This window comes from Arvicola amphibius, chromosome 11 (assembly GCF_903992535.2).
Source record: "Arvicola amphibius chromosome 11, mArvAmp1.2, whole genome shotgun sequence".
In the NCBI taxonomy this organism is placed as follows: domain Eukaryota; kingdom Metazoa; phylum Chordata; class Mammalia; order Rodentia; family Cricetidae; genus Arvicola; species Arvicola amphibius.
Window position 1 is genome coordinate 2475916 of NC_052057.2, and position 22248 is coordinate 2498163.

General features: G+C 47.6%; 1 protein-coding gene across 2 annotated transcripts in view; it reads left to right on the plus strand.

The window, feature by feature from the left end:
• Positions 1-2059: 2059 nt before the first annotated feature.
• The window catches only part of Trim2 (tripartite motif containing 2), a 94730-nt gene continuing 74541 nt past the window's right edge, over positions 2060-22248 (plus strand). The window contains exons 1-2 of one of the 2 annotated variants that reach the window (XM_038348077.1): positions 2060-2500; positions 6617-6712. The gene's annotated coding sequence lies outside the window, so the exon portion shown is untranslated. The remainder of the gene's footprint in view (positions 2501-6616; positions 6713-22248) is intronic. The other variant, XM_038348078.1, reaches the window with a different exon arrangement.

The following is a 22248-nucleotide window of genomic DNA, read 5'->3' on the forward strand; positions in this document are numbered from 1 at the left end:
TAGTGCTATATCCAAGTGCATGGAAACCTTCCAGAGTTGGGCCTAGTAGAAAGGAGAAGTCATCTGGGAGAGCCCTTGAAGAGGACTTCGGAAGCCCTTTCTGTGTGCATCTCCTAGTTTCTGGGCCACCATGGGTAAATGGGCAACCTTTGTCATGTGCTCGGTCAACGCGTCTCACCCAGGAGCTTCCATGAGCTGACCCTTGTGAAACAGCTAAAGTAACCTGTCCTTAGTATAAATTGATCATTTTAGGCATTCTGAGGTCATGACAGAAAGCCGAGGACACGTGAGGACAAACGTAATTAGTTAAGTGCAGTAATTCTGGAGTAAGGTGAGCCCCTAACCTGATTTGACCAATGTCCTACAATAAAGGGGTACATCTGGTCACAGACACCCACGGGAGGAGAGCCAGGGGAAGATTATCACATCATGGCACAAGCCAAGGAGCCATAAGAAGCCTGCAAGAGGCTCCAGCAGCCCCTTCATGGCATTTTCAGGAATGAGCCCCTCCCCTTGTGTGACCACAGGCCAGCAGGCTCCAGATCTGCCAGACGACACATTTCTGTTGTTTAACCTCTTCAGTTCCTGGTACTTTGTTTTGGCAGCTGAAACAAACCACTATGGTGCATTTTCCCCTTGTCTGTATTTACCTTCAACTTCTAACCACACACCTGCCTAACCTGTCTTGCTTATCCAGAAGGTCCCCAAATACCTTGGAAATCTGTGTGGTTGGTTCGCATTAGTAACCATGCTCAACTTCTGTGACATCATTTTGTGAACCCACCCATGGCTTCTCTGGGTCTTCTTTCTTTTTTCATTTCCTTCCACCTACCCTGCTGCTCAAATGACAGATCTAGGTGACAGTCTGTAACTCCCTTCTGGTACCTACTCCCGTACAACACTATGCCTGTTCTACACTCTGTGGTAAACGAGCTGGGAACCAGGCTGGAGATTTAAAAACATACAGAGACATGGACACGAGTCATCCTTGATACAAGAGTGCCAACTTTATTAGGCGCAGGGGCAGCTTATATAGGGCTCTGGCCACTCCCCTGTTCTCTGGATCTTTCATTCGCAGGCCTCACCAGAAACCACACCCCTGCCGTCAGGGTCTCCTGCTCAGAGCAGCTGAACCCATTCAGAGCAGGGGGAAAACAAGCTGTTTACAAGAAACTCCGGGTCTGGGGGTCCACAGCCCCCACCATACTCCCTTCCTATACTGAGCATCAACTCCAGTTTTTCTCGCTCTCTTTGGAGTCTTTGCCCTGTTTCAAACTCACCTCCACTCCCTTCCTAGGTGGACCCCTCTTGTGAAATTATCTTTCTGCGGTGGAGCTCTTAGTGATCACCTGCCAGCTTGAAATCTACCAGAGGGGTCCCTTAGCTTCAGGCCAAAATCAAGACCCCAGTTTGCAAACAAGAACAGGGACCTAACTGCCTGTCATCCACCGTAGGGCATCTGTCCCCACTGCTCCCGTTCAACCATATTCAGGATCAATTCCCAGCTTCTTTGTTCCAGAATCTGCCTAAGCTCCAAAAACGCAAACGCTTGGTGGGGAGGAGATGGCTGGGTCTTCGGATTCCTTAGCGACTGAAAACCCCTCCAAGCCGGCCCTGCATTTCTTTGGCAGTAATTTTGTAGGATTGGGAAATGGCAAGTCTCCTTGGCCTACCCCTCACTGGACGGTACAGCCCTTGAGAGTAGCCACTCCGTGCTTCCTAAGTGAGGAAGGGAAGCAAGGAGAAGGCCGCTATTTTGCCCGAGCTGCTGCAGAAAAGTGAAAAACCCGCCCTCAGAGACAGCACTTCCTCGTCGTTTTCAGCGCTGACTGTATCATATTTGATTCATGTAATGGAATTAAAGCGAACGCCGAGCGTTGCCCCACTTCCTCACGTTCAGCAGGGTTTGCTTTCAATACCGAAGGCCCCGGTGGTGGAGTTCGCTCAGCCGGGTGCAGCTGAAGTCACTTCCCCTACGGGGACAGAGCGTGCTTTAGTGGGGTGGGCGGAGTGGGGAGGGGGTGGGGGGAGGATGAGTTTTCCGCAGTAGACCTGAAAACCCAGCCGGCCGCGGATTGGCGCATCCCGGCTGCGGCCGCCTTAGTCATCCGAGTGGTTCTGGAACTGGGCACCAACTTGCGTGTTTGTCCCCGGCTCTTTGTGTGCGGATCAGCTGTGGCGTGGGCTCTGGCATCTAATCCAGGATTTGCCTCTGCGCGAGGCTTATGGAAAACAGATGTCTCGCCGCTCTGGGACTGAGCACAGAATGGAAGTGACCCCGAGGGGAGCTGCCTGGCACCGACGACACGGAGGGAAGGCCCCGGCGCGGCCGGGGAGGCCAGCTCTGCTCCTCGCCTCTGTTCTCTGTGCTGAGCCCGCGGCGTAGACGGCGTCCCGCCACCGAGCGGTGTGACCTTGAGACGGCGTGGGGCGGGCGCGCCGGCGCCAGGGACTGCGGCCGCCTGAGGTCCGGGTGCGAGCAGCAGCCGCGAGGGTCGCGGTAAGTGTCCTTGGCGGCGTGCGGGGCGCGGGCACCTGGGCTAGGGCTGCTGCTTTGCAGGGCTGGCAGCTCGGATCCCGCGGACCCCTGACGACCCTAACTTGCGAGGGAAGCTTGCAAAGTCGTTTGGGTCTGGAGAAGAAAGCTGTTCTGTCTGCAACCTTAAAAAGCTTGGAAGGGACAGGCTACCTCCTTCTTTAATTTTTTTCTCAGTTTCTATTTATTTTCCTTTCCAAAAAAAAAAAAAAATGTTCTTTCTTTTAGGACTACGCTGGTAGGTTTCCTTCGGATTAGTTGCCACACTTACCCTCTGGCCCAGCTCATGCTACACTCCGGTTTATTAAAGGAGGGAGATGTTGCCTTTTGAGGCTTTTTGATAGATGCATGTTGAAAACTGCATGCTGCTGTCAAGAGGAGAAGGGAGGGGGCGGGGAGGAAGCTTGTCCTAAGAAATGCCTGTCAGAGCTTTAAAGCATTCCGTGAACCCCAGATCCTTTCCTACCTGTAATCCAGTCAATTCCAGGGAGCAAACGACTCATTTTCTGCACCCCTTTCCTCTATTTAGGGCATAGACAGCATTAGGTTCAAACGCTTTTTGGTTTGGGGGATGTATTTGTTTATTTTCAGGGGCCCCAGCTGAACTAATGAGCTACTGTTCCAGCTCTCAAATGCGTTTTAAACAGTGCATTGTAGAGCATTTGGAGTTCTGGGAGTCTAAAGATAAGGATAGACCCTGGAAGATTCATGAGACGTTGTTCTCATGACAGCATGCTCCTCTATGCGCCCTCCCCCCAAACTTGGAGCCTTTTTTATCCCTTCTAAGATAGAGCTTAACCTTCACCTCTGTATTCTTAGAATATAGTTATAAACTTGTTCAGCATAACTGGTATTTCCAGATTCCTTCATCGGGGAGGGAGTTATCGTGTTGGATTTCCACTTGGTTTCCTTTTGGCAGGGCCAGCACCTGCCCTTCAACTCCAAAGAACAAAAGAGCAGGAATGAGTCTTAAGTGCTTGGCCCATCACATCCTTGACCAAAGACATAAGATATTTTATAGACTCTTTATGACACACATTATGTTTCCATCCTATTCAAACACAGGCTCATATAATGATTAAAGATCAGTTATAGGAAGAAAGACTGCCTCCCTCCTGCCTTGGTAGATAAGGACTTTGGTGAGTTGGGCAGGGCCTTCTGTACCCAGGATTGAGTACAAAAGCCTCACACCACAGCTCACGGGCTCTATGTTAGCATTTCCTTTGCCTAACAGCCTCATTTTCTCCCCTCCCTCATCTGTAGAATTTCATTCCGCTCGGTTGCCATGACCTCATTTTGGATTGTGGCACAAAACCAACATCTGTTTAGGTGAAGATGTTCCTTATCATCTGAGAACATCTCTCCAAACCTAGATTTGATTTTCCTAGAAAACTCTATATAATAAATAGTACTATATCTGTCAAAAAATGTGGCATCCCTATCTTTAATCATCCCTGTATCGTCATGTTACTGTGGGCTTGTATGGATTGCTATTTGGTGAGATTGTAGTTTCTATTTCATACTGAAGTACAAGCAGAAGGAATTTTCTCATAGGACACTAAATATAAACGGGTTAGAAAGTATAGTCATCACTGTCTCCTGCTCTGACGATTTCTTTGGTCTGCCTTTGGGTTGAATTCTATCCATTGACCCTTCAGTCAGGCTGATAGTTACTGTGCAGGTCTGTGTGTGTGCTCCTCAGGCTACAGTGATTTACTCCTCTCCAAATTCTTCACCATGAAAACATGGCCCAGTGGAGATAACCCAACTGGGTAATATTAGCAACTTCCAAGGAAGCTTTGGAAATGAAATCCCAGAACCCTGGATTCCTTGGAAGATATTATAATATCCTCTTTCCCTCACCACTGCTGAAAATAAGGTTGCTTAGTTTATCCCATATCTATCTTGGATAACAAACATGTAAAAGGCAGTGTTACCTTAATCATTTTACCCACAGAAAGTTGATTCTGGCAAGTTCTTCAGATATACCTTTCTATGCAGCTGTTAACAATGAAGGCTTGGGACAGCAATGACGTCCTTGAGAAAAATCTGCTTGACTGGTCTGTCTGAGAGAGTTATCATAAAGTCCTGAGGCAAAGACTGAGGCCTTAAGGGACTGTCCTCAAAGTCAAACCTGGCTCCCTGCATTCAAGGCTCTCAAAGCTAAGATTCAACTGCAGATGTTACCTTGTTGTTGACATTCACCATTCAGTGAGGTCTGCCGTAGTAGCGAGTCCTTACTGAACAAGAAGCCCCCTTTTTGTCTGACCATGGCTCCCTATACCATACAGCAGAACAGTAATGCTCAGCTACACAGGTATTACAAGCGGTTTGAGAAGACTTAAAATAGACAGGGGATAGGCATAGGTTATGTGTGGTTTATAGAAGGGACTTAGTTGCAGAGGTTATTGTCCACAGAGGTGAGGATTCCCTTGAGCCAACCCCTTCAGGTTCCAGGGGGTTGCTCTATTTCCATCCTTACATAGTAGACTTTAAAACGGAATGACTAGTTAACAAGTCTTTTAAGAAAAAAAAAAAAAACACCACAAGTTACCTAAAAGTTCAATGCATTATTTTCTTTGGAAAGAGAGATATTAAGTCTCATCACATGGAGAGTATTTGATTGTAGGGTAAAAAACACTGACAACTGCTACTTTTGAGATAAATAGAAAATTAAGGGGGGATAAATACGATGACACAAAGCCAGTGTTTACTTCCTGCTTGGCTTTTATGTCATTTGCAGGGTTTGGTAGAAGTTGAACCTCAGAATTAGTGCTTATGTTGGCACATATTAGATTTTCTTTACAATGGCTACTTCCTACATTAAATCATAACTTTTCTTGTACATCCCGTCCTTGACTCTCAACTCAATGATAGGACAGAGATATCCTCCTTCTAGAGTTCCTACTCTTTCCATTTTGCCTAACTGCTTGCCTACATGAAATTTATTTATGCGGAATGGCTGTCCCTGGGAGGTTAGAACATTCTCGGGTCTGCAGATGGAAAGGGTATAGTTGCCTCCTGGCACGCACAAAGCCCTGGGTTTTATTCCTAGAACCACGAGAAAAAAAAACTTGTCTTTCGTGTGTCCTTGGATCAAACAAAATCAGTACCTATCAGCATTGCTATCAGCCTGTGGCGGGTTAGACTGTGTAAATGAAGCTGCCGCTGCCAGCTTCCTTCTGCTTAACTGAAGCTCGTGAATCCACCTTGAGACCCCAGCTTCCAGCCGCAGTTTGCAGGGGATGCTAGAGACAGCTGGAGCTGGAGTGCTGGGAAGCAGTAACTGGCTTTTAAATCAGTCTTCAGTGTGTGAACATCTTCCAGGTTTTAGAATGTCTGCTCTTCTAGGATGCCTTTTTCCTCCCTTAATGCACCCATCACTTTAAAATATCAAGAGAGGCATCAAATCGTTAACGTTTATCTCCCTTTTGGGCCTGGACCAATGCTGCAGAATTCTGTCTTGTTTTTCAGGGCTTTGAGATTCAAAAATATGGCAAGTTTCAGATCTGGGTTTCTGTTGAGCAATCCAGTGTGAGACCATAAAGGGGTGGCAAAGGTTAGAACTAAGTTCTGTTCTGTCTGTGCCTCAGGGCCTCACACATGCAAACCATGAACTTCAAGCCCCCCCCCCCCCCCGAGTGTTCTTTTAGATTGTTTGGCCCCGTCTGGTAGAAGGAAGGAAAGGTGCCTTTGAAAACCCTATTCTAGTCTGCCAGCCAAAGAGATTTATGGAGAAAATATCACACTTCATGGCCCTGCTGTATGACCTGGACGTACAGCTACCGGTTACACAGGCGTAGCTGTTTATAAAGGAGAGCCTGAGCCTTGAAGGCGTTTGCAAGCATGGTTGGTGCCTTTTGAGAAGCCACTAGGGAGCCTCCTTCTTCCACCCATTCACGAATCTCTTCCAAAGCCTTCCTCCCAGTTGAGAATGGCCGTACACCTCTGTGCTGTGATACTGTTCCTGTGCAGACATGAGCAATCACCCCGGATAGGGAATCCGCTACAGATCAAAGTGAAGGATACCACCAAAGTCCACTTTGGTAAACTAATGAGCTTTATGGGGGCTACTTACAGGAGCAGAGATGACTCACACACAGCTGCATCCGCAGCCCCCAGCAAGGAGACAACTCACCAAAGCGGGAAACCTGGATTGTACCACACAACTTACAGGTAGTTCAAGAGGTCCGAGAGGGTCTCTTTGAGGCACAGGTGGTCTGGGCCTCGTCTAAATAGCTGGGCTGATTTCTGCTTCTTCCAGGTGGCTTGGCTAGTTCTTTCTTCTTTTAGGTAGCTTGGTTGGTCTCTGTTTCTCCCAGGTGGTGCCCGATCTGAGCGTCTTGTAAAGAATTTGTGTCCAAGAGACTTCTAGGCAGGTCAGCTGGTCACTGTCTCTTTCGGGTGACTCAGCTGGTCTGAGAGTGTCTCTCAGCTATCCTTACTGCTTATGTATGCCTAGAGAGGGAAGGGCCTAGCATATTTGGTCAGTTTCAGTGACTTCCTGAAGCCTGACTTGTTACTCCTTGAGTTGAAGGGGTTTCCTTGCAGGATATTATATTTGACCTTCCCTTAGAGTATCCCGTGTCTTTACAAACATCTCTCTAAACTAGAGGTTTGTGGGAGGAAATTCTACCACATCAGCCCATAATCCCACCTAGCCCATCACCCTGCACTTAGCAGTCGAAGCAGACGCACTAGAATTTTGAAACCAGCTGAGAGCTACATGGTGAGACCCTGTCTCAGAAAAGCAAAATAGTGAATGAAGTCCTCCTGGAACTTGGAGAGGGTTTTGGAGGCTCAGATGTAAACACTACCTGGGAGACCTAGAGGCCCCTGGCACTGAGATGTGCTTCTTTTGGTGTGGTACAAGGCATTTTCTTGGATCTTTAAACATAACCAGGGCATCCTGGCATTTGTTGCTTACTTTCAAGACTTTTACGAGGTCCGGCCTTGCTCCCAGGGGTTCCTTCCTCGGATCCCAGCCAGTTTTGCAGTGGTTGTATGTGGGGTGGGTGGCTACAAAATGACCCATAATGGGAGTGTTGCTGGAGGGTAAATGCTAGACACTCCTGAGCTTTGCAATAATTGAGAAGATGATATAAGGCCCCTGTAATCATGAAAATAGCCTCTCAGACTAAACAAAGATGAAACCGTCTCGTTCTCTTTGGCTACATGCAATTTATTTAAATTAGTGTCGCACATTCTACAATGGTCTGAAGCCGTATCATGAAGCCAAAAAACTGAATAAGTTTTCTGGGCCTTTGCTTAGGAATGAAAAAGGTTTTAGCCACATTGAAGAGGATTTGCATCTTGTTAGCTTCCCTGTGTGCCTTTGGCCAGTGGACATAATAGAGAATGTGGCTCTATCTTTTCAGCCAGTCTGCCTCAGTTATGGCTCTGCTGGGAATAAAGTGGTGAACAAGGAGCCTGGGAGAAGTGAGGGGGCAGCAGGAACTTACAGGACACTCAACAGAAGAAGAGCCTGCAGTCAGGCCTGGTCCCTCTCTTTCTTATGGTAGAGACTGGCAGGACAGCTCACCATGGCTGCAGCAGAGGCTTACACGTGGTGGTCTCCTTGGTGCTACCATGTGAATTATTTCCCTCTATATCTGAGGCACTGATTCGTTTTGGTGTGCAGCGTATGTCCAGGGTGCTTCCTTTCACCTGGTGCGTTGAATTCTGTTTCAGGAAAGCAAAATAATAGCCACACGAAGCCGGGCGGCAGTGGCGCACGAATTTAGTCCCAGCACTCGGGAGGCAGAGGCAGGAGGATCTCTGAGTTCGAGGCCAGCCTGGTCTACAAGAGCTAGTTCCAGGACAGGCTCTAGAAACTACAGGGAAACCCTGTCTCGAAAAACCAAAAAAAAAATAAATAATAATAATAATAATAATAATAATAGCCACGCGAGTCAAAGAAAGAAGCCGTAGAATCAAACTGTGTGTGCGATGTCAATGCCTACTTTGGGTACTCCTTGAACCAATGTTTTACACAGCCGAGGAACAGTCTCCTAAAGAGGGCGGACCAAAGATCACTCACCGGAGATGAAAGCTGCAGGGTTAGCTGCTTGCTACCCATAAACACATGAGAATCTTAGCTGTTCCCTCTGATACCCTCCTCTACTACTCCTTGCAAGTTTGAGCCATCCCTTCACCTGCGTGTGCTCACTTGTATCTTTGCCTTAGAGTTAGTACCCCGGGCTCTCTAGACCTGAGGTCCCCAGCCCCAGTGCTCTCAGGAGACCTGTAACAGCTGAGCGAGGCCGTGTTGAATAGCTAGCTGTAGGACAGTTTCGGGTACAGGAAGGAGTGACCACCAGTGAGAAAGACCAAGCCCAGCAGGCTAGACGTTCACTCGGCTTAACCCGCACTGTCGAGGGTGACAGGGATACCAGCGTTGTGGTTGCTGCAGAGAACAAATGGCAAACACCAGGCATCTTTTCCATCTGACTCTTTGCCAACAATGAACTCAGTAGTGATCAAAACCAACTTCAATGAAACCAGGTTTGCGGAGTATGGTCTCCAGATCCCTGCCATTAAAATTCTTCCTTGCCAAGCTGTTTCCCTTTCATGAGAACAATGCGTTCGCCATCTGCGGGGCACACACTCTGCAGCACAAATGAGCTGAGCTGATAAAGGGTCCCTTTCACTCCGATCATGTGGCTGGCACCCACTCCGGGTTCAGTGAGGTGGCAGCGAGCCGTTTGCCCAAGGTAGGCATAAACGGAGGCCGATGCAATCCTCTTCTGTTTTTCCTATTCTCTGCTATAAAGGAGCAATTACCCTTGGAGTTTCCTTCATCTCTGCCCTCTGCCTCCTCCAGTTCTCAGTCCAGAAGCCTGGAGTACAAAGCAATTCATGCCCGAAGGCTAAAACCCACTCCGAGCTGCCCAACCTAGAAAGATCTGGGAGGTGTGGCTCAGGGTTCATTTCTACACAAAAGAAAACACTCTACCAACTGCATGCCCAGCCCTGTCTCACTTGTTGTGAATACTTCCATTAAATGCTAAAATATCAGGTTTCTCAGTTATTTCCATTATAAATATTTCTTTTGTAACGCACATAAAGCGTTTTACTTAAACAAAGGTTCTCAATTTTTAATGAACATCGATTATAGGTCAGATTCATACAAATTCTATTGCCTGCCTGTCTCCTTCCTTTCTTTCCGAGACAGGGTCTCACCATGTAGCCCTGACTGGCCTGAACCTCTCTATGTGGCCCAGGTTGGCTTTGAACTCTTAGAGATCCACCTGCCTCCTCTCCTGTGTGCTGAGATTAAAAGCATGAGCCACACACCTGACTCTTCTTTCCTTCCTTCCTTTTGCTCCTCCTTTCTTCCTCCTGGCGTTGAACCCAGAACCTTGCTGGCTAGCATGAGTTCCACCTGAGCCCCTCATATCTTGTTACTTCCTAAAGAACCTTTTAACAACCAGAATAGGACATTTTTAAGAATTTGTTTTCAGAAGTGTAGTTTCTGTTATGGGGGAAAGACAGATTTATGGGGTTGTAAAATTGAGAATTCCATCTGCATAGGAGCTGGTTTGCATTTACAATGTGGAACAAAATATTCTTGGCGTGCTTGAGGCTTATCTCAAACAGGATGTTCCATGCTAAAACTCACTTGAGAAAGAACTGAGGAACGCGCTTTTCCTAGATGTCCCCTAAGCCACTTGCTCTTCTCAAGTCTCTTGAATAAATGCATCCATCCCAGTGACATTAAGTCCTCTCTGAAGAACCAGTCAGACTCACCTTCCTTACACAGACATTCCACTAGTGCCCCTTGATGGCTGCTCAGGAGGGCCATGGAGGAACAAAAGACCCCAGACCTTCTGCTTCTACCCTTGAGACCACCCAGGGTTCCGCCTGTGATGTCACACACAATGCCTGCTGACTTAAAGTTCAAAGCCACAACTTCAGAACTGTCCCTTCTTGGTTCCTTCACAGTCTTTGGCCAGGGAGTAAAATTTTCAGAACAAATACTGAAGGAGACCGTGGAGCAGTGGGGGCTTCCTCCTGGATCTTGGAGTGGGTACAAACCACACCCAAATACCTGTTTTCACAGAGAGCTCCTTCATTAAGTGGGGAAGAAAAGTTAGAGGGGCTGCTTAACTCAGGCAGAAAAACAGCAGCAAATGACCTTCCAGGTGTAACTTTTAAGAGTAGCAAAATGGGAGGGTCTGTGTTAGAATGGACTAGGGTGCATTGGTAAAGGAGATAGGGGATGAGGGAGAAGGGAAAGGGGACAAGGGAAAGGGGGAAGGGGTCTTTGTTCCCATCTCAGAGGGACAAAGGACTGCCTGTGGATAGGAAGGAGACAGACGTGGGACATAGGCAAATGGTGGTTTATAAAGGTAAAGGGAAAACCCCGTGTTAGGATGAGGTGTTTAATTTTAATTGTGCATGTTAATTAGGTGGATCAAAGTGGGGGGGGGGTGATTGCTCGACTTTGGTAGTCAACCTCAGCAGGAGGATGTGGCCAAAGAAGGAAACAGATCTTGGCGGCTAGCTTTAAGAATGTAGCATCATGGTTTTTTAACAAGGCAGAGGAAATGGGCAAGAAGAGCAAGGCCTGCCAGAGCCATGGTCCTCATGCTCAAGCTGCCCAGAGTCAAATACCCAGATGATACAGGAGAAAAAAGCTCAGCAGAGAGATGGAGGGGAAGGAATTGGAGGTCAGGGCCATAGTGAGTTTGGGGCTATCCTGAGCTGTGTGAGCACTGCCTCAAAATAGCCCCTCTCCACCAAAACGTTTAATTATTCACCTTAAAACAATAACAGTTAACTTAAAATTGAAGTCATATGGAGGTTTCCCTAAAGAAAGTTTGGTGCCTGAGGCTGTATGTACGGAACATATGGACTCTGTGTCCCGGTGCAGTTTGCCTTATTGGAAATAGCCAGTGAGGCTGAAGGCTCTTCCTTGATCTGCGGTGCTCATGGGGCAAACTAAGACTCTTAGTCGAATTTCCATTCTGTTCTCCCAGCATGGTTAGTGCTCTGTGGTTCGCTTTCAGTCTTAAAACCAGTAGAATTCAATTAAGAAAGGCACAAAACCCACAACCAAGCAAACATTGAACTCTTGGCTTAGGATGATACATAACCTAGTGAATGCATGTACCAGAGTTGTTGATGGAGACTGGGTGATTTCTCCCTGGAGCCTGGGACACTGAAGCTGCCAGGGAGAGGGAGTTGACAGTCCACTGCCTCTTTCTTATTCATGAAGGTTGACCTGTTGACCCAGAAGGGTGTGCTTGACCATTTTCTGCCCTCTTCCTACCCCTCTTTATTAGTCATGACATTTATTAGCCCCGGTGGCATGGATCTAGAAGAATCTGCTTCCTCAGTTCAAGCTCAGGATTCCTTCAGTGTGGCGGTTAACTCGCTGGGCTCCCTTGGCACTGAGAAGGTGACGATGATTTACTCTCACAGTGGAGAAAGACTCGGCTTTAACAAGTCCCCTTCAGGGCTGGGGGCAGGGCTCAGTGGAAGAATGCTTGCTTACCTGTGTGTGCCAGACCCTGGCTTCCATCCCCAGAGCCGCAAGTGAAGAACAACACACATGCACGCACGCACATGCACACGAACACACACACTTTGCCTGCACTTCTATCTGTACATTGTATGTGTGTGGTGTTTCGGAGGATGCCAGAAGATGAAGTCAGAGTTGTAAATGGTTGTTGGCCACCATGTGGGTGCTGGGGATTAAAACTGGGTCCTCTTAAAGAGCAGCCGGTGCTCTTAACTGCTCAGCAATCTCTCCAGCCCTGAAGTCTTAATTTTGAGCATTTTCTGAGGTAGCAATATGCAGTTTGATCATCTTGAATGGCACTGGCCCGGGTCATCAAGCCATAGTACCCCTCTCCATCCCATCAGCATGACAGGAAAGAGCTAACACTCTAGTAGGTGGTACTGTGCATAGCCTAGATTTTCAGATACAGGTCTCAAGCTCACAAGTGAGTTATTCAACACTTCCTTGTGGATTCAGCTTCCGGTGATGTTGCCCAGCTCCAGGCAAGTGTGAATGTCCTGCCCGGCGAGGCTAAGCTAAGATGTTCATCAAGCTAAGATGTTCACTAAGAAGAGGTGTTAACGCATTATCTGTTCATGACATTTCCAACTTCAGGAGGGTTTATGAGGAGATAATCCCAACGTGAATCAGGGAGCACCTGTGTCCTGATAAGGTCACCTAGTGTGGAGACTTCAGCACACCAGGAGAGTCTCGGGCCACAGCAGGGACTTGCACTGTGTTGACCAGAAGAGTGAGAGGTTCTGAAACAGAAAGTTCGAGCAAAGGTAGACTGAGCACAGATGGGTGAACACACCAGAGGGAGGAGCGATCTGTTGGCTGATGAGGGGGGTGGAAGACGAGAAGCACATAAAACCCAAAGGAAGAATTCAAAAGCCTCAAACAGTGGCGGGGCTGGTGTGTTTTGGGCGTGACACGGGACGCCCCAGTTCTCCCACTTCTGCTATTCCCTCCGACCTTGAGGACTGGGAAGCCAATGTCCCTGTTTTCACACTTTGTGACTGAGAAGAATTCAGGGAGAGGTCACCCCTACCAGGGTCAGAGGCCTGGGGGTAGGGTGAGACCCAGCAACACATGTGTTAGACCTGGGGCCGCAGCACAGACGTGTGAAGACGGGTACTGGGCCAGCTACCTCCCTTTGCACGTGGATTTGGCATTTACATGCATAGCAGCAGAATTTTGATCCCCAGAGTAGTTGCTCTCTGAGATGGGGGTCTAGAAGTCAAGCCTAGGGATTGGCTATTTCAGAGCTTTCTGGACGTGGGTGATCACCAACAACCAGCCCACAAAGCATTTGCAGAGGTCAGTTTACAGAGAGCCCTGGAGTTCTACAGAGAATGGCGAGCGCTGGGGACAACTGATTTGTAGCTACAGTGTAGCGGTGCAAGAAAGAACCACGGTGATCACAGGATGGAGGCAGGATTAAGAAAGGGGGAAGCCATTAGTTTCCCTGTCCAGGGGATTTCAGGGATTGGCTCATGGTACAAGAGGCTGGCCCGAAATGACTGTGGGCCAGAGAACTTAGGAAACCAGTAGATTCTGAGTGCCAGTCGGAGCTGGAGGTCTCAGAACCACCAGGAGCATCCTCAGATGGAAGGCCTGGGAGTCCCGTGTCTCCACACCTTAGTATGAGTCTGCGTTCAAAGGTTGAATCTTATGGAGTTTGAGGTCCATGATGCATAGATGGAGCAAAACTGCATGTGCATCCCCTCAAGAAGAACTGATAACGCAAAGCATGCGTGGCTCCTCCCCCTGCTTTTTTCCATGGGGCCCCAGCCGAGTGAATGCTTAGGCCTGCTTGGATCCTCTCCCCTCAGTTTGCTCACTCACAGACACAGCCAGCAGTGACCATCAGTTTCCTGGGAGCCTGTCCATCCAGCCAAGCCGACAGCCAGCACTAACCACCAGAGACCGTGGGGGTGACAGGGTGGCAGGTGGGCCACTCAGAATGCGTCATTTGGTGACAAGGAGCATGCTGCCTCTTCCCGTGAAGCGGAAGAGAAAGGGGAAACGCTTACATCCAGGGTCCATGATGGGTGTTGGGATTGATTCCCAAAGCCCTGTCAGCAGAACCGTTTCCTGCTGAACAAGATGTTGCTGTCGTAGTCCGTAGCTTCTGCTCCAGAGGTAATAATTCTACTGCCGTGTGGAATTAGGTTCAAGAGAGCGTGAGCTGCTCTGGGCTGTGTGCCCACGTCCTACTGCCTGCCATGCAGTACTATGGCAATTTTAGCACAAATAACTTCACAATTCTCTCAAGTTATGTACATCTGCCTCCCTTCCTGTACAACAGAGGGGAAAAGTTGGCAGCAGCAATTAGCTTTAATCCCCACAAAGACCCATGACAGCAACAAATGACTTGGTGTTTAAGAACTGGCTTTCACAGACAAGTCCTCCGGGTATAATTCGGCAGAAGAGATCGGTGCTCACCAGGTTATACTGGAGACTGAAAACCAGCAGAAGCCCAGTTTTCTTTCTGATGTCTATGATGCCAGTTATGCCGCCCCTCGCCTTTGCAAACTTGCCGTGAGCACCCAGACGCAGTGGTGGGAGGCAGAAGGGCGTTAGACAGCCACTCTCAAGCTGTGACTTTCATGTGTGGGTTGTAAATCAAGTTCGTGAGTTGCAGCCAGTCTATTTTAGAAATGAAATTGGTGCCAGGCGTGGTGGCAGATGCTCATAATTCCAGCACTCTGGAGGCTGAGGCAGGAGGATCATATGATGCATAACAAGACCTTGTCATGGATACATAAATAAAAAGTAAAGATTAAAAGTAATATAGCATAAAATGTAGGGCTGCGTATGATCTCATACTAACTTCGTTTCAGTGAAATATATGTCTATATGGTACCCAACTGTAATACTGGATTACAGTCACTAAAGGGTGGGGAATCCGGTCATAGTTCAGGGAGACTTCACAATCCTAGATGGGTTACTGAATGACATGCATAGTCTGTCTTATGAAACTCATGGTGCTTATCAACTTCATTTGGCTATTAGAAGGCTTACACATGGACAGTACTGTGTCCTTTGATGATTTATAGTGCTTATTATAATCGTGTCTTCTGCCTAGATTTCTTTTCTGTCTCCAATTCTCATTTAATACCCAGGCCTTTCTCCTGAGGTCAAAACTGTGAATTCAACAGCATTTCCATGTTGCCAACAAACATTTGGAGTGCAGTCTGTCTGTCTTTGTCGGTTTTCTGTTGCTACAACCAAATACCAGGAAATTCATAATTTATAAAGACTCAATGTTCACTCCGTCGGTGGTTCTGGAAGCTGGAAAGTTTGGGGTCAAGAGGCTGCATCCAGAGAGGGTCTTTTGGCAGATGAGGATACTCTGAGGTATCCTCAAGTGGCAGAGGGCATCACTTGGAGGAACATAAAAGAAGCAAAATCAGCCAGGCAGTGGTGGCGCACGCCTTTAATCCCAGCACTTGGGAGGCAGAGGCAGACAGATCTCTGTGAGTTTGAGGCCAGCCTTGTCTACAAGAGCTAATTCCAGGACAGGCTCCTAAAGCTACAGAGAAACCCTATCTCAAAACAACAACAACAACAACAAAAGACCCTGTCTCAAAAGAAACAAAATCAAACTAGCTTTGACAGTAGACCACCCCCCTCAAGGTAATACATTAATCTGTGGGCCGATGATTCTGCCCTGGTGGCCCAGTAAGGGTCACCGTGTAAGGCTCCAATCTGGTAAGACCTTACAATAGAGATTGAATTTCAACAGAAAAAAGTGTCCATGGGGATATTCTAGACTAGATCTTCTAGAAATGGCCAAACTTGGACTCAAGTTATCATCACCTTCTCTTGCTGTCACCTGTATGTCTTACCCTAACACATACAGACTCCTCCATCACCCATCACCCAGGCAACCTGAACAGCCTCCTCTTGATTCTCTGGTCCCCACCCACACTCATTGGGTTTCTGAGCCTTATTGCCTGGTTGTTCTCCCTAGGGTGTCTCTCTGTCCTTTCTCCCTCCGCCGTTTCTGAGTCTTCAGGGTGCTCATGGCTTTCAGGTTAAGGTACACAGCCTTCTCCTGCTGCAGCCTTGGGCTCCATGATCTAGTACTCTGGCGTTAGCCTTCATCCAGCTGCACATTCCTGCAGGTGGCCTGGGCCTGGCAGGCTTCCTTCTTGTGTTAGCTGGGTCACGCCTGTCTCTCAGGGATCAATACAAATTGTTTATTTTTTTGAGTCAGAAATACTTGGGTTTGAAGTCCCTAAGCAGCGTTCAGTTGCTTTGTGACTCAGAAGGGGAAGGTTTATAAAGAGAGAACAGCAATGCCTTTTGGGATAATTAAATCAGTTACTGTGTCTAACAAACACTATCTGGACTGGGGATGGGGCCTGGTTATGAGATAACTTGGCTAGCATGCACAGAGCCCTGGGTTCCATCCTCATAAACCCCATTAACCAGGGGTGGGGACACAGGCTTGTTATTCCAGGGCTTGAGAGGTAGAAGTAGAAAAGACCAGACGCTCTGGCTCATCCCTGAATGCTTGGCAAGCTGAAACCCAGCAAGAGATACATGAGACTCTGCCTCAAACAAATGAACCAACAAATTCATTCACAGAACGTTGTTTGGGCTGGAGGGTACAAATCAGGGCACAACTCACGTCTAGCATGCATAAGACATGGAGTTCATTTTCCAGTAGAGAAAACAAACAAAGATGTAAGCAAAATCAGTCAGTGCCTGGCACACGCCACACACTTGCTAAATGGCTGTGATCAGTAGTTGGCGCGCGTTCTTCCGTTATTTTTAATCTTTAGAACGGCTCAGTTTCCCTCATCCTGCATCAGAGCTGCTGTGTGTGAGGTCGCTAAAGACCTCTGCCTCGGTTGTTCCTTCTAACGAGTGTCCATTTCCCGGTCTTTCTTTGACTAATCCCTCAAGACTCAATGCAAGTGTCTCTTGTCTTGCACCCTCCCAGGGTACCCTGAGTTCACCTCCTTCAGAACTCTTGCCCACAAGAATTATGATGCTACTTTCTTTCCTCCTGGACTCTGTGTCTCCAGAGAGCTCCACAAGCAGCTTTCCACTGTAACAAAGGCTCCCTCAAGTGTGCAAGGACCTGACACATGAGGCTCCCTCAAGTGTGCAAGGACCTGACACATGAGGCTCCCTCAAGTGTGCAAGGATCTGACACATGGAATGCACAAAAAATGCTTACTTGAAGAGGAGTGTGTGTCTTGGTCTGTTTCTGTTGATGTAAGAAAATGCCACAAACTGGGGGATCTAAAGTAAAGCCATGTGCTTTGTATAGTTAGGAAAGCGGGGAGTTCAGGGTCGAGGGACCCAGACGGCTGAGCACATTCTTGCTGGTGAGGACTCTGCTGAGTCCCAAGACAGTGCAAGATGTCACAAGGTAGACAGAGAAGAAGCTGAGAAGCTCATATTGTAACAAGCCCACTCCTGAAATAACCCATCGGTCCCTTGATCCATTGACCCAGGAAGGATCAATCACCTCTTGCAGAGCTCACCAGGACCCTCACAATGAGAAATAAGCCATTGGTCCCTTAATCCGTTGACCCAGGAAGGATCAATCACCCCTTACAGAGCTCACAATGGGAATTAAACTTCAACATGAGTGTTGGTGGGGACATTCGAGCCATAGGGATGAAAGAGCTGACTGGTGTAATAACTTCCTGACTGGTGTCCATTCCCGCCTCCTTCAGGAAGTTCATCCCACTGATTGCTGGACATTTACCGTCCCGGCCTTTTGTAGCTCTTGCCCCATTGTGCACCTAATATCATAGAAGAGCAGGCTGTTCCCTCTGACAGTGCCCCCTACTTCACTCCCTGGAGCCTGTCCATGCTGGGTCTTCCTGTTTGGAAACACCCGGCACCTTTAACTGTTGACTTTTCTCTGAATGGTTTCTGTTTGTCTCACAACCCTTCGAAGGCCTTCTCAGAGGTCGCCACAGGACAATGCCAGACCCTTCTCTCACCCGTGTTATAACCAACTGAGCAGTTACCTTGAGTCTCCCACTGCAACCTTTGCCTGACGTCTCTCTTACAGAAGAGTTCCTGTCATGCAGCAACATCTTTGCGAGTTTGTTTCCACTGGCAAGTTCTTAAGAGTCCAAGGCTTGTGTCTTAAGCATCACTGCGAACCCAGAACTCCTGGGACATCAGCTGTTTTTCATTAAGTGCTGGAGGAGCGAACTGGGAATCAGCCCAACCTGGGCCTCTCGTGTCTGTTTACTGGCTTAACTTGGGAGACTAGGGTATGAGAGTTTCACTCGTCCTTTGACCCTTAAAGACCTCACCTGACTTCAGTGGATCTGCGTTATCACCATGCGGTGCCAAGGCCTTTGAAAAACGGTTTTGACTAATTGATTGGTTTCTTTCCTAACGAATAAGTGCGTCTCAAGTCTGATGCTTGGCTAGTTTGAGGTATGTGCACAAATGAAGCAAAATTGCAAGTTAGAGTTTATGAAATGTCAAAATGTGGATATGCAGATGCATGGATGGGCTGCTGCATACATATGCTGTCAAGCCATGCAGCCTGGCGTCCTGTCTGTCCGCCGTGCCACAGACGCTGGAGCCTGGCACTGTCTCTTCTGCAAAGAGCTACTTCCCCAGTGGATCAAAAGCGTCTCCCAGCGTACCTGCTGGATGACCTGTCAAAATGAAGCATGACCAGAGCCAGCGCTGGGCTCAGGTGAACAAGGCTCAGTCTCTAATTCATGCGGAATGGAACCGCTTTCACCCAAGAAACAGGGGCCCCAGAAGTTGGGCCTTCCTATTTATTTGTTCTGCCCCCCTCCGTTGAATCCTCAAGGAAAGATGAGCCTAGAGCAGTGGTTCTCAACCTTCCTAAAGCTGCGACCCTTTAATACAGTTCCTCATGCTCTAGTGACCCCCAACTATGAAATTACTTTTGTTGCTACTTCATAACTGTAATTTTGCTACTGTTATGAATCACAATGCGAATATCTGCGTTTTCCGATGGTCTTAGGCGACCCCTGTGAAAGGGTCATTCGACCCCCCCAGAGGTCAGGACCCAAGGGTCGAGAGCCGCCGGCCTGGAGGAGCCGGTAGACACAGCATTTGTGTTGGTGTGCATGCCAAGCGACACCCGAAACAAGCTGGCAAGCCACTCAGTTATCACAGCTTGGCAGAAGGCCTGCCAGTTCCCAGTCACTCCGTGTTCCAACGGGGGTGCCCCTCGCACACTAGAGAGGTACAGCACATGGCCTCTGGGGCACATTTCCCAACATGGGTTCAAGCAGAGTCCAATAAGGGCAAAGGTGATGAATCCTGAAAGATCACACACGCCCTTACTGCAGCCAGCAAGGACACGTGGAAAACACCGGTGGTGACCAGAAGGTCACTCACTACTATGATTGTGGGTGATTACAAGTCAGAACAAAAGGGCAGGGTGTATGTGGTCGATGGAGTCATCTCTAAAGAAAAAAAAAAAGTGTCACACAATTTTAAAAATATGCCCGCATCACGGATGGAGAACATTTGCCATGCGAGGAGTGATACATCCAACCCACCATCTGCAAAGGACCCATGTCACCAGCCACTGACTACAGACAGGGTGGACCAACGGGTAGAATCCCAACAGCATGGGCCACTACAAACAGACAGAGTGGACTTGCTGGTAGAGCCCCACATCACAAGCCAGTGAGTCCACTACTAACAACTCTGAGGAGATCTCGCTGTTAAAACCAAGCTGATGGCTTCTTGTCCCTTCACGTGTTTTACTCTGTGTAAATAAACGGCGCTAAAAGGCTGAATTTCAACCAGTTATGCACTCACGCTGCTTAGTAAAACGTCATTCAGGTATCATGCCCCTTTAGAGTTAAGATAACTAAACCCTGAAAGTACCGTTCATCCAAAATATACTTGGCATGTCCCTCAACAGCTTGGGTAGGTACTATTGTCCTATTTCTAATAAAGTGATTCTTCCTAGAATGAGTACCCTGGGATCCTACAGCCATGCTGGCAAAGTCTGCATCCAGCAGGTGCAGCAGTTGCGGGTGCAGTCGTAAGCAGTGGCTCTGCTGAGCCTGTACACCCTGAGCTTGGGTCATGGGTGGGGGCGGGGCGTCTCCATGTCCACGACCTGAGGTGGTTGGGATGCCCTAGTCACAGTGAGGACACGAGGCAGAGGCAATAGACTCTCATGTACAAAAACAAAAGGATCCTGTCGGTTAAACCGTGCTCCCTCCACACTCCTGTGTTGGAGCCCTCACTTCTGCTACCGCAGGGTTTGGGAGAGGAGTCTGTCTGTGCAGGGCAGCTAGGAGTAGGGGGTTGGCACTCATTTTCTGTGGTTAGAAAATAAACGACTTGGACAGGGTTGTTTCAGACATTTCAATCATACAGATAGTTCTGGTTTTGATGTTGTTTGCCTTTCTGTTGTTCTTATATATTTTCTCCTCAAACAAGGTAAAACGTTATTCTCTTACTGGTGTTGTCAAAGAATGAAGTCTCCAAAATACTGCTCTCTACCCCTCATGTGTAGGTTTCGTGTCTAGTAAGTACCAGGGCCGTTTCATGAAACTGAAGTAAGGAAAATGAATGAATGGATGAATGAATGGATGGATGAATGAATGAATGAATGAAGAGTGAGGGCCAGAAGCAAGGGACCTCCACCGTGTTTCCTTCTCATCTTCTCTTCTTCCGTCTTAGGTTTCCCATCTTTTTTTCTTTTCAACACATAACATGACTTGTATTAGGTGGTGACTTCTTCATTCATCCTTGTCTTCATTGGAAGCAAATTTTAGGGCTGGCGAGGTGGGTCAGCAAGTTAAGGTGCTTGCTGCCAAGCCTGATGATCAGAGTTCAATCCCCAGGACCCACAGAATGAGAGAACCAGCTTTGTCCTCTGCCCTCGGCATGTGTGTCATGCATACACGCAAACACATACAGTACTAAAGTAGTGTTTCATGAGCAGAGTTCATATGAACTCCCAGAGACTGGGGTAGCATGCACATGTCTGCACCAGGTCCTCTGGGTATATAGTATGGTTTCCAACTAGTGGGGACTTTTCCATTTTCTTTTGTTTTTCAAGATAGGGTTTCTCTGTGCTGTAGCTCCGGCTGTCCTGGAAGTCGCTCTGTAGACCAGTCTGGCCTCAAACTCACAGAGATCCACCCACCTCTGCTGGGGTTAAAGGTGTGTGCCACCACTGCCCAGTTTAGTGGTTTTATTGAGATTCCTGAGCATGTGAACAATTAGTTATTTTATTCTTGTGCCTTTTCTTGAACATTTTTTCTGTTTATCTTGTCCACCTCTGATGTGACAGCTTTTGTTTTATCTTATATTTTATTTAGTTATATTTTATTATCACCCCCCAGAAGCCTATTTGTTTTCTAGTGAGAGACAGAAAGGGGATGGATCTGCATGGTAGGAAAAGTAGGAAGGAACTGGAAGGAGTAGAGGAAAAATTCCAATTTTGATAAAAGGAAAAAATAAAAATAGTGTTTTAAAAAAAACAGCAGAATTTTAGAGCAAATAACATGACCATGTCTGGGAGTGCTCTCTGCTGTTGGACATAGTCGCTAAGTAAAAGCTGAAGATCTTGACTGTGGTGTCTTGTTTGGGTCATATACAAAAGGTCACTGCTGCTGAACTGTGTGTAAAGATGGTCCGGCTATTTTTGAAAATATTTTCCTTTGGTAATTCTGGAACTATCTAAGGGCGGCCAATAACAAAATCAGATACAACTTATTTGGTAATATTTTGCTTTCCATATTGACTCCAAGCTCGAATTTGATAACTGTTCTACATGGGAGTTTGAAATCTTTTCTGAGGGAGTTTCGCAGGAGAATAAAAACTACATCTTTGCATAAGCAGTAATCGTCTTTTCAAAAATAAATCTCAAATAATGTTTGGTGGATCTACTGTTTCTATTCGGTTGTTTTTATGGTGCTGGGGATGGAACTTGCAGCCTTTACCAGGCAAGCATTCTACCACTGAGCTACACCATAGCCCTGAGACTGACTGTATGAGCTACAGTGCCCTGAGAGGCTTCCAGGAAGGAGTGGTGTCCTTGGTACATCTCCCCCATCGTCCGTCGTTAACTATTGCCTGTTCTTCTAGGACTCAACAGTTTATAAGAGCTCACTGCTAGTTCTGAACACGTAAAAAGCAGGAGAGAAGTGCAGGACTCGGACTATGGCTGAGGTAGAGCCCTGCCCTACCATGAGTCCCTGGGTTCTCG